Source organism: Leptinotarsa decemlineata, unplaced genomic scaffold (assembly GCF_025532065.1).
Source record: "Leptinotarsa decemlineata unplaced genomic scaffold, Ldec_3_MD MMD2_tig00026354_RagTag_RagTag, whole genome shotgun sequence".
In the NCBI taxonomy this organism is placed as follows: Eukaryota; Metazoa; Arthropoda; class Insecta; order Coleoptera; family Chrysomelidae; genus Leptinotarsa; species Leptinotarsa decemlineata.
Window position 1 is genome coordinate 6,581,471 of NW_027412702.1, and position 15,505 is coordinate 6,596,975.

Consider the following 15,505-nt stretch of genomic DNA (forward strand, 5'->3'; position numbering starts at 1 on the left):
GGAGAATGACTCCTCACATCTATTGTGTCCAATTCTAATGTTTCAGCACAATCGAAACAAAAAGAGGAGGAGGAGCGACAGGTATTATGTGACGGGAAAATATTTTTTCGACCGTCACTCACCATTTAATTTAAATCAAAGCATGGAAAAAACATCACACGCATTCCCTCTGCCTACACCGCGATTCAACTGTCAAAGATTCAAAGCCAACTATTTGCACCGCCCAGAAATTTCTTCGACGATCTAGGCGTTCTCCCGAGTCCGTTTCTTGAATGCGCCACCCGGTATTCCATTCACCTGACTGGATAGTGGTTATGCAGCAGAGCCTGCTTGATATTTTCCTCCGGTTAGTCTTAACAGGTGTTTAAACCGTTCAACACATCAAGGCAGTTGTTTCCGCCAGCGACCGGCTACGATCATTTGTTTTTCTCGCGCTGACCGAAACTTTTACTGGGACACCGATCGGCAGGACTGCAAGGACTGTCAGTGACAAGGACGATTTGTACTGTAGTCGGAGATTTTTTTGTGTTTTTCTGTTGACTTTGCGTAAAATACGAATGAATTTACTGTGACATTTTGAGAATTGTGATGTTTGATTTTGGTGGAGCCCTAATGGATTATTTTTCTTTCGGATAGTTTCAACAGGTAAGTTACTTAAAGAGGAATGACATAATTTTCTCTTCCTTTCATTTAATTTTTTTTAACCTTTATGGTTATGAAGGTCGACCGGTTCGTGGCAAGATTTCAACTAAAATCATAGTTACTGACATGATTTTGCTGTTACCTTTTAATTTCGAAATTATTCGAAGATCATTCCAAAACAATATTAATTTTTCTGCCAAACTTGACTACATTCATTTTGAAGTGAACCTGATCTCTTTTGAATTTTCTCTGGAAGGGAAACTGAGGAAGATCAAAAGTGTGAAACTATTTTTTATTTTATACATAAGAATTTCAAAAAGTTAACTACCAATATGAAACTATTTCAAGTATAATTTCCATCTGTATAAAAAACAATTCATTGTTTCAAGTGAAACATTTTTCTTATATTATTTTGATTTTTCTAGTATTGAAGTTTCCTTTCTTCAGAATTCATGAGTTTATGTTTCTGACATATATCTGAACGAGTTTGTTGAAGTGTCAAGCAGTATTCAAAAATTAATGCCAAAAAGTTAAAACATCACTAAAAGTATCTCATATAATAAATATTATATATTTTTTTTCTACTTGTAACATGTGTGAGAAAAGTATTTTTGTTGGATACGTGTGTCAAAACCAAAATTATACATTCTGAAATATAAATTATATACACAATACCAAACTTAGACGGTTGTTCCATTTTGAATATAAAAAAATTTGAAATGTGAAAACAGGCTTCGCTATCAGTTGAAAATTAATTTTTACGTAAAAATACAAATCATAACATTGCCTATTAGCAAAATGATCGATTGCATTTTCTAATTGAGAAAAAAACGATTGAATTTCATACAACTCAATGAAATCAGTATTGCATGCTTCAATTCCTATATATTTTGTTTTTATAGACTCCAAATATTTACTAGCACCAAATCAAATCACTTACGATGTTTAGAGTTTGTTGCATGATAAGCAAAAGAGTTGTTGGTTCTAACTTCCTTTCCAGAAAATTATTGTATTGTTATTTTGATTAATTTTCATCAGCATTTCTCTAAGCACCTTAAATTGAATTTTACAACTACAAACTTTGAAATATTTCGATAAACGCACGCGATTGTTTTTTTTTTCATCTTCATTTTTATATTAGCAAAATCGTATGATTTTGATCAAAGAACATGATTTTCGAAAAAAAAATCCTTATCAAATTTCAAGCAATTTCATGTTTGGTTGTGTCTAGTTCTTTTTTATCCTTGAATTATGTAATTGAGTTGGCAAACTTCATGAAAATCTATAACATATTCAAGTAACACTTTATTGTGGTAACTTCATTGAGTAGCTTACAAAACAGCCACACGTGTTTCCTCATAAACTCACAATGTAGTGTTACTTGAATATGAATTGAAATTGCTGATTTCAATATGGCTATATCTGTATTTCGGGTTCAGATTTTTGTATTCCTATATTTCATGTTTGGGGTCTGATCACACGAAGAAGAAACATTGTAAATATTTATTTTCCTTGTTTTACCAGTTTTGTTACATATATCTGGTTCTCATGAGTTCTTCAGGTTCTTCAAGGAAGCCATGGAATGTAACCATGTTCCAAAAATAGGCTTTTACAGCTGATGTTCTGTTGGTGGTTATTATTGTTGGTGTCAGGTTTCCTCTTCCAAATTTTGAATTGTCTCATCAAAGGCATCAAAGACAAGTTTCATACGCAATATTTATGAGGTTTTTGTTAGTGTTTACTCCTAAATTTCCTCAAAAATATTTCCCTAATACGTCCAGAGGAATGAGGCTATGTGAAATTGATATAAAACTTGCTCTTTCTTGAAATTTTCAAACCAGGAATAATTGTGAAAACTTGTCTCAATTTTCAATCTGATAGCTAAGAAGAGATTCATAAAACTGATTATCACCCAATTGAGTAGAAGACAAAACCTTTGGAAGGATTTATATTGCGTGAAAATGCTAGAGAAAACCTTCAAACTGATTCAAAAAAGAAAAAACCATGAAGATTATTATTAATTCGATTTTACATGGTCAAATTCACTGAAGAAAGAGATCAAGTGATCATTAAGGTTACCACTAATAATCTGCATGTTGATTTAAATTCTCATTATCACTATATTCCATGATAGAATTTCATAAACTACACCTCCACAAACCTTTCACAAAGTTTGTGGAGATCAAATCGGAAGATGTGGTCTATGAAATTACTATGGATCTTCATCAAGTAACGACAGAATCAATCAGAAAATTCCAAGATGGAATATTAAAATAAAAAAGTTCGCTGTTTTCTATGAAATTATATCCATCACTTGAACATTTCTCTTTGTAAAATTGTTTATTTTAGATACTCGTGCATCTTCAATCTATTTGAAACTACTTCTTTCAACTATTTAATGCCATCGTCTGTATTTTTTTACTTGAATCAAAATCTGATTTCTGAGATTCGTGAATGGAATTAGTTGTTGGATAAATTTATAAGATTCTATTGAATTGCTGGGATGAATTTATCTACTGAATCACCTTTAACAATATTCCAAAATGTAATGGAACAACTTGTAGTTTCCCATTTCCGGTGAATAAAAAACGTCAATCTGAACTTCGAATAAATTATGTACATAATGAACTGGCTACCTCTTCTTCACAGCCTCGCTAATATTTTAATTGAATTTTTCAATGATTCTTTTCAGAATATACTTACTTCAAAAAGAAAAGATTTTTTTCGGCGAATATCTTGATGAACACGCTGTTTTTCGAAATTTTGGGAATCTTCGATAGTCTCAACTTTCACTGAAAACCCATTTTATGACAACAACATACTTCACGAGTAAATTGAAATCATTTTGATTATTAATTATTTATTCATTTCTCCAGTTTACTAAATACTTACTGATAATATGATGAAGGTCAACCAGTCTGCATCCAAGATACATAAATTAATTTCTTCATTCTGTCAATCGAGGTCGAAATATTACGTATTATAACATAATGTGTTCACTTCATTCATTTTCAGAATGTTTATGTCCATTGGACGCTGTAACTAATGAAAGACAAACTTTCAGTACAATCATCGAGAACTGTTCAAGATGATAACATCTCAAATAATAATAGTAAGAGAATGCATCATCACAGAACATAGAAAGTATTAAAGTTAACGGAAGCTTGAGAGATAACAACATTTCCGAGGCTCAAATAAACCAATTGTAGGAAAATCGCAGAACTGTTCCTCTGCAGGAATTGCTAATACCTGTATGCTACATGTGTATAAATTGAAACCTTCCACCACATCTGAGCAACTTCTTCAGGATATAAGGGGCTCTTTTCCTGAAGCCCAAATCGAAAAAATTAATTCAATGTTCCTACAGCTGTCCTCCTCCTTTGAAGTTTGTATAAATCAGTGCAACCTTGATAATGCTTGGGAAGAATCTGTCTGGCCCATGGGAGCACATATTAGGAGGTTTTTTTTTTCAAGAAAAAATGAATACCTGTCGAGACATCATGATAACAGTATTGTGAAGTAAAATTTCAAGATTTCTGATGATGTGAGTATCTTTCACTTGAACGTACGTAGACTTTCGAACACATTGGACACACTCTCCATGTTTCTTGATGGTAACAAAAATTTCAGTTTTCTTTGTTTTTCCGAGCACTGGTTGAATGCGGACTGTTTACAATTCTGTAATATTCCGGACTATAACTTGGCAACTCATTTTTGTAGATCTAAATACACACATGGTGGTGTAGCTATATTTGTACGCGATAATATTGAATTTAAACCTCTTCATTTAGGTGAATATTGTATTGAGCGTGGCATCGAGGTGTGTGGTTTCGAACTGAGCATTTTGAAAATTGCCATATATACAGATCAGCTTGTATAGCGGATTGCACCATTTTCTTTAACAAATTAGAGGAACTTGATATCTATCTCAAAAAAATTCGAAAAAGTCATTCTGCTGGGTGATTTTAATATCGATTTTCTGAAACCATCTTCTAATCTCAGTGATTTGATCTGCCTAACAAACTCTTTCGGCCTTCAGGCAACTATTGTTGAGTATACTAGGACTGAAAATGGCTCTCGCAGTTGCATTGATAATATTTTGACTAGTCTAGATGAATCATACTATCAAACTGGCGTTATTGACCCCTGTCTCTCCGACCATTACGCACAGATATTGAATCTTAAAAGTTTTGAGACACAGACTAGTACCCCGACCTTCAGGAGGGAAATAACTACTATTGGAATACTTGCATTGGTTTAATGACGGACTGAGGAAATTGAGGGACACAGTTCGTGCAGTTAAGATAATATACGACACGACAAATGATCCTGTTCATAAGCAAGCATTCAAATTGATTAACAGTAAATATCAAAAAGCCATTACCGAGTCAAAAAAAACGGCATACGATAAATTTATTAAGAAATCCAACAATGAAATCAGAGATAGCAGGAGGCTGATAAATTTTGAAAAAGGCAAAGCAGCATCTCAAGTAGCAACTGCGTGATCATACCGCACGAATTCAATTCATATTTTACTACCATTGCCGAAACCATAGTAAGTCAACTATCGCACAAAGCTGTGCGAAAACTCTGTGAGATCACTTAATAATGGTCTTAAGCCTACCTTATCTGGATCCTTTTTTTTCGAACCCATCACTTCATCTAAAGTTTTCAATGCTATAAATGAGGTTAAAAACTCCAATTGCCTTGATGTGTATTTGCCTTGATCGTATTTAATGAATAGAAAACAGCTCGTTGATCTAGGCAATAACAGAATATCTGATCTACAGCCGATTGAGCTTGGAGTTCCTCAAGGGTCTGTGCTGGGGCCTCTTCTATTCATAATGTATATAAACGATCTCTTCTATGAATTATTACCTCAGACATGTGTCATTTATGCAGATGACACATCGATCCTGTGCTCTGACAACAACTGTCAGAATCTGCTCGCAGCCATGGAACTTGCAGAAAGACAAGCTGAATCGTGCTTCAATTCAAACCTACTGAAACTTAATAAGGTTCGACTAATAATAATATTTCTGTGGGCAAAACTGTCAATTTACTGGGAATCACTCTTGACGATGCTATGAACTGTCACCTCATATAGAGGTATTAAACCAGAAGCTCTCTAAATATTTATTTTTACTTCGAAAATTGAGAAACTTTTTTAACATAGAGACTCTTATTTCGGCTTAGTATGCATTTTTTCATTCTCACGTTAGCTATGGAACTCTACTCTGGAGTAACTCCTCTAATGTCAGAAAAGTCTTTACGCTTCAAAAACGTGCAATTAGAATTATTTTGAACGTAGGTTTCTGTGATTCATGCAGGCCATTTTTCAGAAGACTCGGCATTATGACGGTATCATCTATATTTATATATCAGACACTTTTGGAAATACATAAGACCATACATAAATTTTCGACCAACTCCCAATTTCTTTGGTATAACACTCGTGGAGCTAATCTTTTGAGACCTCACCGGTTCAATTTACAAAAATCCTCTAAAAACTCACTCGATGTGAATCTATATAATATTCTGCCATCTAGTGTCATAAGTTTACCCTTGCCAAGTTTCAAAAAGCGCGTCAAGGACTATCTAATGAAACAAAGTTTTTATAGTACGGAGGAATATATTGCCACAACAACAGTGCTTGAAGAATTTTTATAATATACTATGTTTATTATTTCATGTTTACTTTCTTTGTGAAATTTTATTTACATTTTATTCAATTAATTTTCTGTATATTTTATTTGATAATGTTTTTTCTCTATAATTTACTGTTATTGTTTTATGATCAGTTATGCTGTTCATCTACATGCTGTACCACCGACTTGCTACTAATGTACCTTTATATAACGTAGTGAAATAAATATCTATCTATATATCTATCTAAAACAAATAATCCTCCTTCTAATAGCTCAATCTAGTTGACTGTAATCTTTTTCACAAATTTTGTTATGAGTTTATCATTTAATTTTTTCGAACAATCATTCATAAACTTCCAGAATACCCAGATAAGGCTATTTGGAGGTCATATTTCAATGATCATTTCAAATTGGAAAATAGTTAAAATTGTAAAAAAGAAAATTTGTTCGGATTGACATTTTAATATGGGTGAACTGATTTTTCCTCAAATTCCTCTGCCTGTTTATCAAATGGTAAATTCATTGAAATATTTATGAACTGAATTTATTTACCTGTATGATTGATTCCAATTTTAATTTGATTTTGCTCAAAAATTCGATTTCAAAAATGATTTGAGAAACAAACAAATACATAGCATTTTCAAGAACTGTTGTCAATAATATTTATGGATATATTTTTATTTGGAGTTACACCCAATTTTTTTCAAAATATTGAAAATGATGGCAAAATAATTGTGTGAGTTGAGATATTAAAATATTTTTGTGTCAGTTATAGCTGAAAAAACAATTCATATAAATATAATCGCACCTTCTACATGTTTCTAAATGAAAACTTTTTTTCAATTAACAGCTATCTAGAGTGCCATCAAATAATGTTCATACCGAAATACATGTAATCACCGAACTGGACAAGTAATTGACCTTCCCGTGAAACCGCATGCAACACAGTGTTGCTTGCTCTTCAGTCTGATATAAATCAATAGAAAATTCACGAAAAAAAAATCAGAACTTCAAAGGTCCATGAAAGCTTGTAATCACTCGGCTATGAATATTTTATGCATTTGTGATTGGGTGCATTGAATAATAATTGAATGTAATAACATTTTTTCATTAGGTTACATAATTATTAGAAATAAAGGAATATGTAATACACTGTTTATATAACAAGTTATATTATTCAAAATATTCAAGTTCCAAGGCCACTTGGAAAACTTAACCTTTCATAATATTTTTCATTGACAGAAACGAAAGGACCCAGAATCCTTACTCTCATCTTCAGCACAGTTGAATTCGAGAATACTAAAGAATAATGTGAAAAATTCTGGACCAGCATATTACTGAAAACTATATCTAACATACCACAAAAATAAATCAACTGTCCAACACGAAACCATTAATATCTGTATTAGTATCTCAACCACATCTAAGTATTTACTTTGCGAATGAGTTGTTTCCTTCTAGAAAAACTGGCGGTATCATTATATAAGTCCGATAGCTTTGAAAGTTTTCATACAAAATTTTAAGTGAAAGAAAAATAATTGAATTTGCTTGGTCTGATTGTGAAATACTGATCAAATAATAGGGCATTCTTCCTATTGAACTTCTGAACCATAAACCTTCTTCTAATTTGTATATCTCACTGAAATTTCTATACGGATGAGAAGAAGAGTAGAAGTGGAACCTCGCGTGTAAAATGAATCCAACACTTTTTTCGACGCACGTTAGACCAACAAAGTTGTCTTCATCAGGAAATGAACTACACACATAGACCTCATCAGAAAATGAACTATACACAAGCCAAGTTGGCTGGTGAGGCGCTTCAAAAAAGTGTTGTAGTTTTGGTGTAGGAGCAATGTTTGTTTTGGATTCTATACGGGTTGCTAATGGAAAGGCAGCTATTCGATGAAAAGAAATCAAGAAAATTATTTCAATACTTGAAATTACTTGAAACGGTTTACCGTTTGGTGACTATATAGTCTGTCTGATGAAAGTAATTTTTATCTTGATAGTGTTTCTCAGTGTTTTCTGTCAGTTATCTATTATAGATGAAAATCTGATAGAAAAAACTAATATTCATGTTTTGAAATCATTCACTGAATACTCGAAACTCGTTTCAGAATCGGTTATAAAGTTCATTTTATGAATATTTACAAATTTCAAATTTTGGTAACATTTCAACGTTATTTCATTACCTCATTTATCCCACATTAATACTGTGTATTCGTTATAGTTTTAATTAGATGAAACACACCTTAGGATTTTTTTCTGTAAAAACGTTCGGCATTTGGATTTCCTTTTCAGGTTAGTAGCAGAATCACGTTCTGTGTTGCAATTCCTACGTTTGAAATGTTTGTAAAAATTTCGTCCCAGTTCTCTTCCAATTAGAAGTCTTTTTTACATCTGAGTAAACTTCTGCACTTTGTGGGAAGATTCCAATTACATTCTTGGTAATGTTCCATCTGGGTGTGAATTGAGATAATTAGAGCTTATTCTTTTATCACTTTTTTATTTATATCGAGAGTATAACACGAGAAAATGGAGGCAACTCCAGAAACAGTTGGTGTCTTTACTTTTAATTATTTTTTCTTCAGAAGGTAGTTTCGATTTTCATGTTTTTTTTTCAGATTTTTATTTTTTCAAATCAGGAAGTGGAGACAAAATTATTCATTTATTGTTCAAATAATATATGTGAAACTGATATTGAAACTTCAGTTCAGGATTTTTTTCATGTAATAATCAGTACAACAACAATACGACTACATCAGATATTTACGTAATAATAGGGCACTATCGTTTAATTTGTTTTTGTTTTCATTCGTACAGTTATACACTGCGATGGTGTTGATAGTATTGATGGTTTCAGTACCTACTGGATTGAAAAATTATTCTTTTCAAACCACTTCAAAATTTAATTCCTCACAAAGAGTTTTTTTGACAAAATCTATACTGTAATACCACCGGATGTGATCTTTTCTTCGAGGTTTGTAATAAAAAAAGATTTGAATAATAACCGAAAAGTTACAAGCAGCTGAAACTCTCATTATCAAAGAACCAAATGGAGAAGTACTCTTTAACGAAGATAACAATTGTATTCTCACAATGTATGGTGCCAAAGCTTCCAAAAACCTACTGTGTAGCGAAATTCATCTCAAATAAAATTCATTATGAAAATCCTGTGCTATAGTTATTGGAATCATACTTTGAAAGGTAAGACTTCTGAGGGTTGTCGTTCGTAGGGGTGCGACAACTGGTTAACAGAAAAACAGATTTTGAACATATTTTGAACAGGTTTTTGTTTTGAAAATATGATACACTGTTTTTGACAAATCAGCAAAGCTCATGTTTTATATAGATATCAAACATATTATTTGAATAATCATATCTCCGCTTCAACTCTGGACTAGTACTAGAGTGCCATCAAGATTAAGCCAAAGCCTCGGTAGATTACATTATCCTGAGGTGAATTAAAGGGCACAATAGGAGTTAAGGTAATCGCGTTGCCGACTCTTCAGCCAAGGAAGCGGCTGGACTAAGAGTTTTAGGACCCAGTGGCACCTACGGCCTGATGACTTTGACAATTGCGGAACTAGCCAAACGTCACACACATGCTCAGTCCCTAAAGAGCTGAGATGCAATTTTGTCAAGATCACCCTGGGCGATCCTGGGAAGCTGGCGCCTAAAGGGTATCTGGCGATGACCAGGAAAAATCTACGCTTGACAGTAAGACTACTGACTGGTCACTATCAACTAAGGAAACACCTCCATAATATGGGGCTAGTGGACACACCTCTATGCAGGATGTGTGAACAGAAAGATGAAATTGTCAAGACATTTCCTATGCGAGTGTCCGGAGTTATCGTAAGTAAGAGAGTGTGTTTCCATCTTGGCCTACACCTGCCGATATGAAGGAGATGTCTCCCAGTGACCTGTCCACCTTCCTGGAAAGGACAGGATGGACGATGACCTAGGAGGACAATTCCTCGGAAAGATGTACAATGGGTCACATGTGGCCTTTGGAGAGTGTCTAATTGGACGAATTTTCAAATAATTCACCACCAACTGATTTTCTTGTTCATCTCAGAAATCACATGTTAAAAAGTGAGGCCTCGGTAATCCTTAGCTGGCACAAGTTTTGACTTCTGAGGGTTATTGTTCGTAGGGATGCGACAGCTGGTTAACGTAAAAACCGATTTTAGACAGATAAACTACCTGTTATCGCACTCATTGCTCCAATGAACTTGCCCGAACAAAACGGACCTTTCAGAACTGAACAGAGCTGAATTTCAGTAGAGACCTTGGGTATACCAATGGAATTGAAGTGCCAAAAGTCTCCATAGTTCCCACATGTGCTGGCAAAGGTTACAATTTTTGTTTTTTTTTTTTAATTTTGGATTTTTCTCACAAACGGTAAGCAGAATCGTGAAAATTGAATAAGCTACGTTCTACATGATGCACACTTTTCCACACCACCCGTTAGACATCGTACTTGGCGCATTTTTTAACGTGGTTTTCCCGGTAGGCCTATTCTACGATTGTGTTGTGACGGAGTTTTATAGGAACATACTGGATTTACAGCCTGAAAATTATTGATTTTGATATTGATTCAGTAATAATAATTCATGCACTTCAAATTCTACTTAACCTTTTTTGTAATTGCAACTATTAGTGTCTAGGAATTTTTTTCAAGCAGATGGGTTAGATTTGATCCAAAGTGAGTGGGTCTATTTGACCCTACTCCGCAACTCGCAAGGGTTAATTATGGCTCACACATATTCATACTCGACCAAATAAACCCAGTTTCTTAACGAAGCCGATTAGTTTGTATGGTGAGTGGTCTTTCAGGTCAGATGGTAAGAGTACGGCCCTGCCGAACTCTAAAAACGTGATTCGGTCTCCAGCGGGGCACAAACTATGTGCTCTGCTGTTTCATCATTTTCCAAACAGAGGTGACACACACTGTCTTCCGACAGTCCGAGTCTCTGCATATGACGATTCAAATGACAGTGACCTGTAAGAAGGCCTGTTAGACATCGTAGTTCATCCCTACTGTAGTCCAACAACTGTTCGGTATCCAGCTAAGCTTCGAAGGGTGAATAAACGCCTTGAAGTGAGCCTGTCCTGGAAGATTCTGTCAAAAGTCCAGTTCCGAGTTATTGGCTGTTAATTTTCAACCCCAGTATTTGGGGTTCAGTTGATTGCCTAGCCATGTTTGAACTTGTTAAGATACTCGAAATAGGTGTTGGTGTTGTTCCTCGTTTCGTGTTTTTTTTAACAAAAGTTGAATGTCTATAATTGTCGATGCTAATTTCGGAGCTCCATAAACAGCAAGAAGGCGATGAACGTTTTAAAGAATAGATTTCTGTTCGCTGTTGAGCCTTTCCAAGTTTCAAAAAGTTAATAATACCATCAATTGGAGTGCGTTTAGTAAGTAGTATTAACAAATCAACATGTTTACAACAGTTGTATTTGTTGCATTGAATCGTTCAATTGCTGTTTCAATTATGAGGGTATTGCCACTTGAAAAAAAGCAAAGCAGGTATATGAGCGTTGAAACTTGGGAAATGCAGTAGGCAGATGTTGATCAAGGTCATGCGGGTAGAAGGGACTGGCTAAGGAACTAAGTTTCTTTTGAGGGTATATTCTCAGAATTGTCTATTTTATACATAAAAGAAACACATAAAGGTATTTTTGCGTATATGAAATACCTGGCTGCGTGGCATGTAGAATGTAAATCATTCAACTTTTAGAACGCCAATATATAAGGAATAGTGATTCTTAGGAAACAATTGGCAACCATTTTTGTAGATAATTTTATTACTTACAATTATTATCTGGAGATGAAAAAATTAACCTTTGACTTCAAATAACTTCTCCAGCACATATAGGATGTATAAAGAGTTTTGGCATTTTATTTCTACTGGTATACTCAAAGTCTGGCGGAATTCAGATCTTTCGGGGTTTTTGTTATTTGATCACTATTTTCATGTCTATTTTGACCAGGCAATTACAACAGTGAGCACTATTCAATCTGTCTCACCAGAAAGGGATCTTTCCTTCTTGTGGAAAAGTCATTCGAGTCGAGTAGACCAGTTACTTTTCACTGTGAGTTATATCGAAAATAAAAAGAAAGTTCACAATTATCACATTCGCACGGAAGTATTATTCCCAACGAAAAACTATTCTGGGTCATCATAACGTTGGCCTGAAAGTGAATCACTTTCATCATTTCCAAAACAGTGACACTTTGCTCAACTGTGCGAGCAGATTAACGAAATCTCACGTTTTATCGTCAGATTCCTGAAACGCTTGCTTCAGATAGGAATCAAGTTCTCACAATGACCTTTTCCCAAGAAGGGAATTTGAGAAAACTATTCATTCGATCTGGGTCTTGAAGTACAAAACAGGTACTCCAATTAATAATTTCACTCGAAGAAAACACATGATCACTCACAAGTCACCATTCACCATGCAGACATACATTACGAACAATTTGCAACAACCTCTAAATTATATGAGCAGAAATGATTTAACGTGCACTTCCTCTGAATAATTATAACAGCAATTTTCTCTGATTAATAGAATAACTGTGTTAGATTTCATTTCAATGCACTCGGATTGTTTACTGAAAAATGTATATGTTATTACATTATAACTATTATTCATACATCGATATCCGTTACACCTATTTGAATAAATGATACACAATAGACTTCACTAGAGAGTAATCATTCGTGAATGAAACACTTACGAAGGTATTGATGTAATTAGATTTGTAGAACTGCAAAACTAGGGCATGTGATAAAATAATTGAGTATATGTTATTGACTGACAGAAGGAAATCTAGGATGATAACTTCAATTTCCGTGTTCTAAGCAGTCTTATTTTTTCAACCCTTTGAAATGAAAACAATTTCAAACTATTTTTATTGTTCAACTACATTCAAAACTCGAAACTTGCACGAACTGGGGATTAACAAAGTCGTGCTTTTTATATCAGTGGACATTTGTCTCCCATAGTAGGGATCAATTTTGCTTCTACAATAACGGTTGATTTCAATGAGTAGAACAAATCATTCTCACTGACCTATGTTGACATTCATTTCATATATACAGACTGCTTTGAATTGGTTCCTAATTGGAATTTTTTTCAATATTGAAGGTACGAAGTCGTTCGGTTCAGTAGTATTTTTCACCCACATTGAGATTGAAGAAATAAAAAAGGGAAATATATTTTTTCCGATGGAAAACGATCTATATTATATATTTCTAAAAAAACAAAGAGGGATTCATGAGGGATGATCTTTCGTAATTCTGTTGCAATTCTATAACCTCTAGATATTTCTTATCATTAACCGAAAATGAACCGCGAAATGAAAATGATATCCTTTGCTTTAAGGCACTTTCTTGATCATTCCCATATTGATTTCAATTTAAGAGCCAACGGTAGACAGCTGTTTCAGCCTATTGGGAATCGTCAGTACCGGGCAGGCGGTCCTCGATTGAAGACAAAATGAGAAAAACCAAGAAAGTACTTGATAAAAATAGCTGCGTAAACGCAAGCGAAATATAAGTGGAACCACCACCTATTAGTGTGACACCCAAATCAACTTGCCAAGTTTTTATGTCAGTGTTGGTGGTTTGACCAATCAACCGACAACTGCAGTAGCAGAAATTTGGGAAGCTAACCTGAAATGCCATCGGAAAATAAATCCACATGTTTCTAGAAATTATATGAAATCTAGAAAGGTTAATGCAGTCAAGCTGCTGGAAAATAATTCCATGAAAATCAAAAAATAAATAGATAATAGATAATAAATATATATATATATATATATATATATATATATATATATATATATATGTATGTATATATATATATATATATATATATATATATATATATGTATGTATATATATATATATATATATATATATATATATATATATATATATGTATGTATATATATATATATATATATATATATATATATATATATATTTTATAAAGGGTTGTATATCTAACAAAATTGCTTTCTTTTTTCCTTCGGAGGTTAATCAATTTTTGTGTGAAGATGAAGAAGAATGTCGAATATCTTTCTTTCCCGAAACATAATCTCCTCCAAAATATACCCCTTTCATTATATAACATTAAATAGACCATAGCTTCATCAATACCCACAGTTTTATAAACATTCGAAGAGACAAAATTCAGTTTTTGAAAATTCACTATACATTATAAAAAATGCTTTCTTCATGCACTCTTTCTTTTATTATTCATGAGAAGTTTCAATATTCTTCTTTATTAGTGCTTTTAACGCTGGCTGCGGTTTGATATTGAATAAATATATCAGTAGTCCTGTTCAGATGTTGAAAAATGAATGAACAGGACTCTCCATAATAACAAAAAAAAACATCATCAGGCAAGAAGAAGATACATACATGTAAATAGTAAGCAAAAACACATTTGAATTTAAAAAAAATCAATCGATATATTATCTGATTATCGGAAAAACAGATTTTTAAACAGATCTATTTCGTTAAATAACATCGAGAGCTTGTCACTTATTTCCAACACTGCTTTATCCTTACGAATGCAAGACGTTGCGAAATCATCCGTTACGAAATATTTGACATCTATGAATATCAGGTGTGCAATTCACAACAACCTGTTCAAGATCACCATGATGATTTATTTACCTCGCCGAGAAGATAGAATAGAATTGAAATTAAAAGTTTTGTTGATGTTTCGCAATAGAAAATTGCCATTGACAACTGCAGAATGGTTGATGGAAGGAAGCAACTGAAGATTTTATGATGCTATTACGGCTGGCTTTACGATTCCTGGGATACGTTTAACATTTCGCCTATTATGCTGGATCATCATTTTACAATTTATGTTCCGGACTCCGATGGAATGCTTTGGTGAATGCGACAGCGTGAAAACTGATGGGAAATTGTAGAACTGAGAATTGTTTGAATGCATTTTTATTACTACCTAGGAGACGAAAAAACGTGACAGGGAAAAAGTAAGCAGTGCTGAGAAGAATGTAACATATGCGAATTATTTTCTATATAGCTACCTGGTATTTCAGGATTATAAGGACGAAAACTAACCGACTCAGCCTAAACATCAAAGAGATCTATTTTTCTCATCGCCAATTAATGCAATTGCACTTTTAACGTAATTTTCAATTCTGATCAACTTTTTTCGAAAAC

The 15,505-nt window shown here is 33.6% G+C and overlaps 1 protein-coding gene across 1 annotated transcript in view; it reads left to right on the top strand.

The window, feature by feature from the left end:
* The first annotated feature begins 250 nt into the window (after window positions 1–250).
* The window catches only part of LOC111504902 (uncharacterized), a 79,855-nt gene continuing 64,600 nt past the window's right edge, over window positions 251–15,505 (top strand). Inside the window, exon 1 of the mRNA XM_023159626.2 lies at window positions 251–645. The gene's annotated coding sequence lies outside the window, so the exon portion shown is untranslated. The remainder of the gene's footprint in view (window positions 646–15,505) is intronic.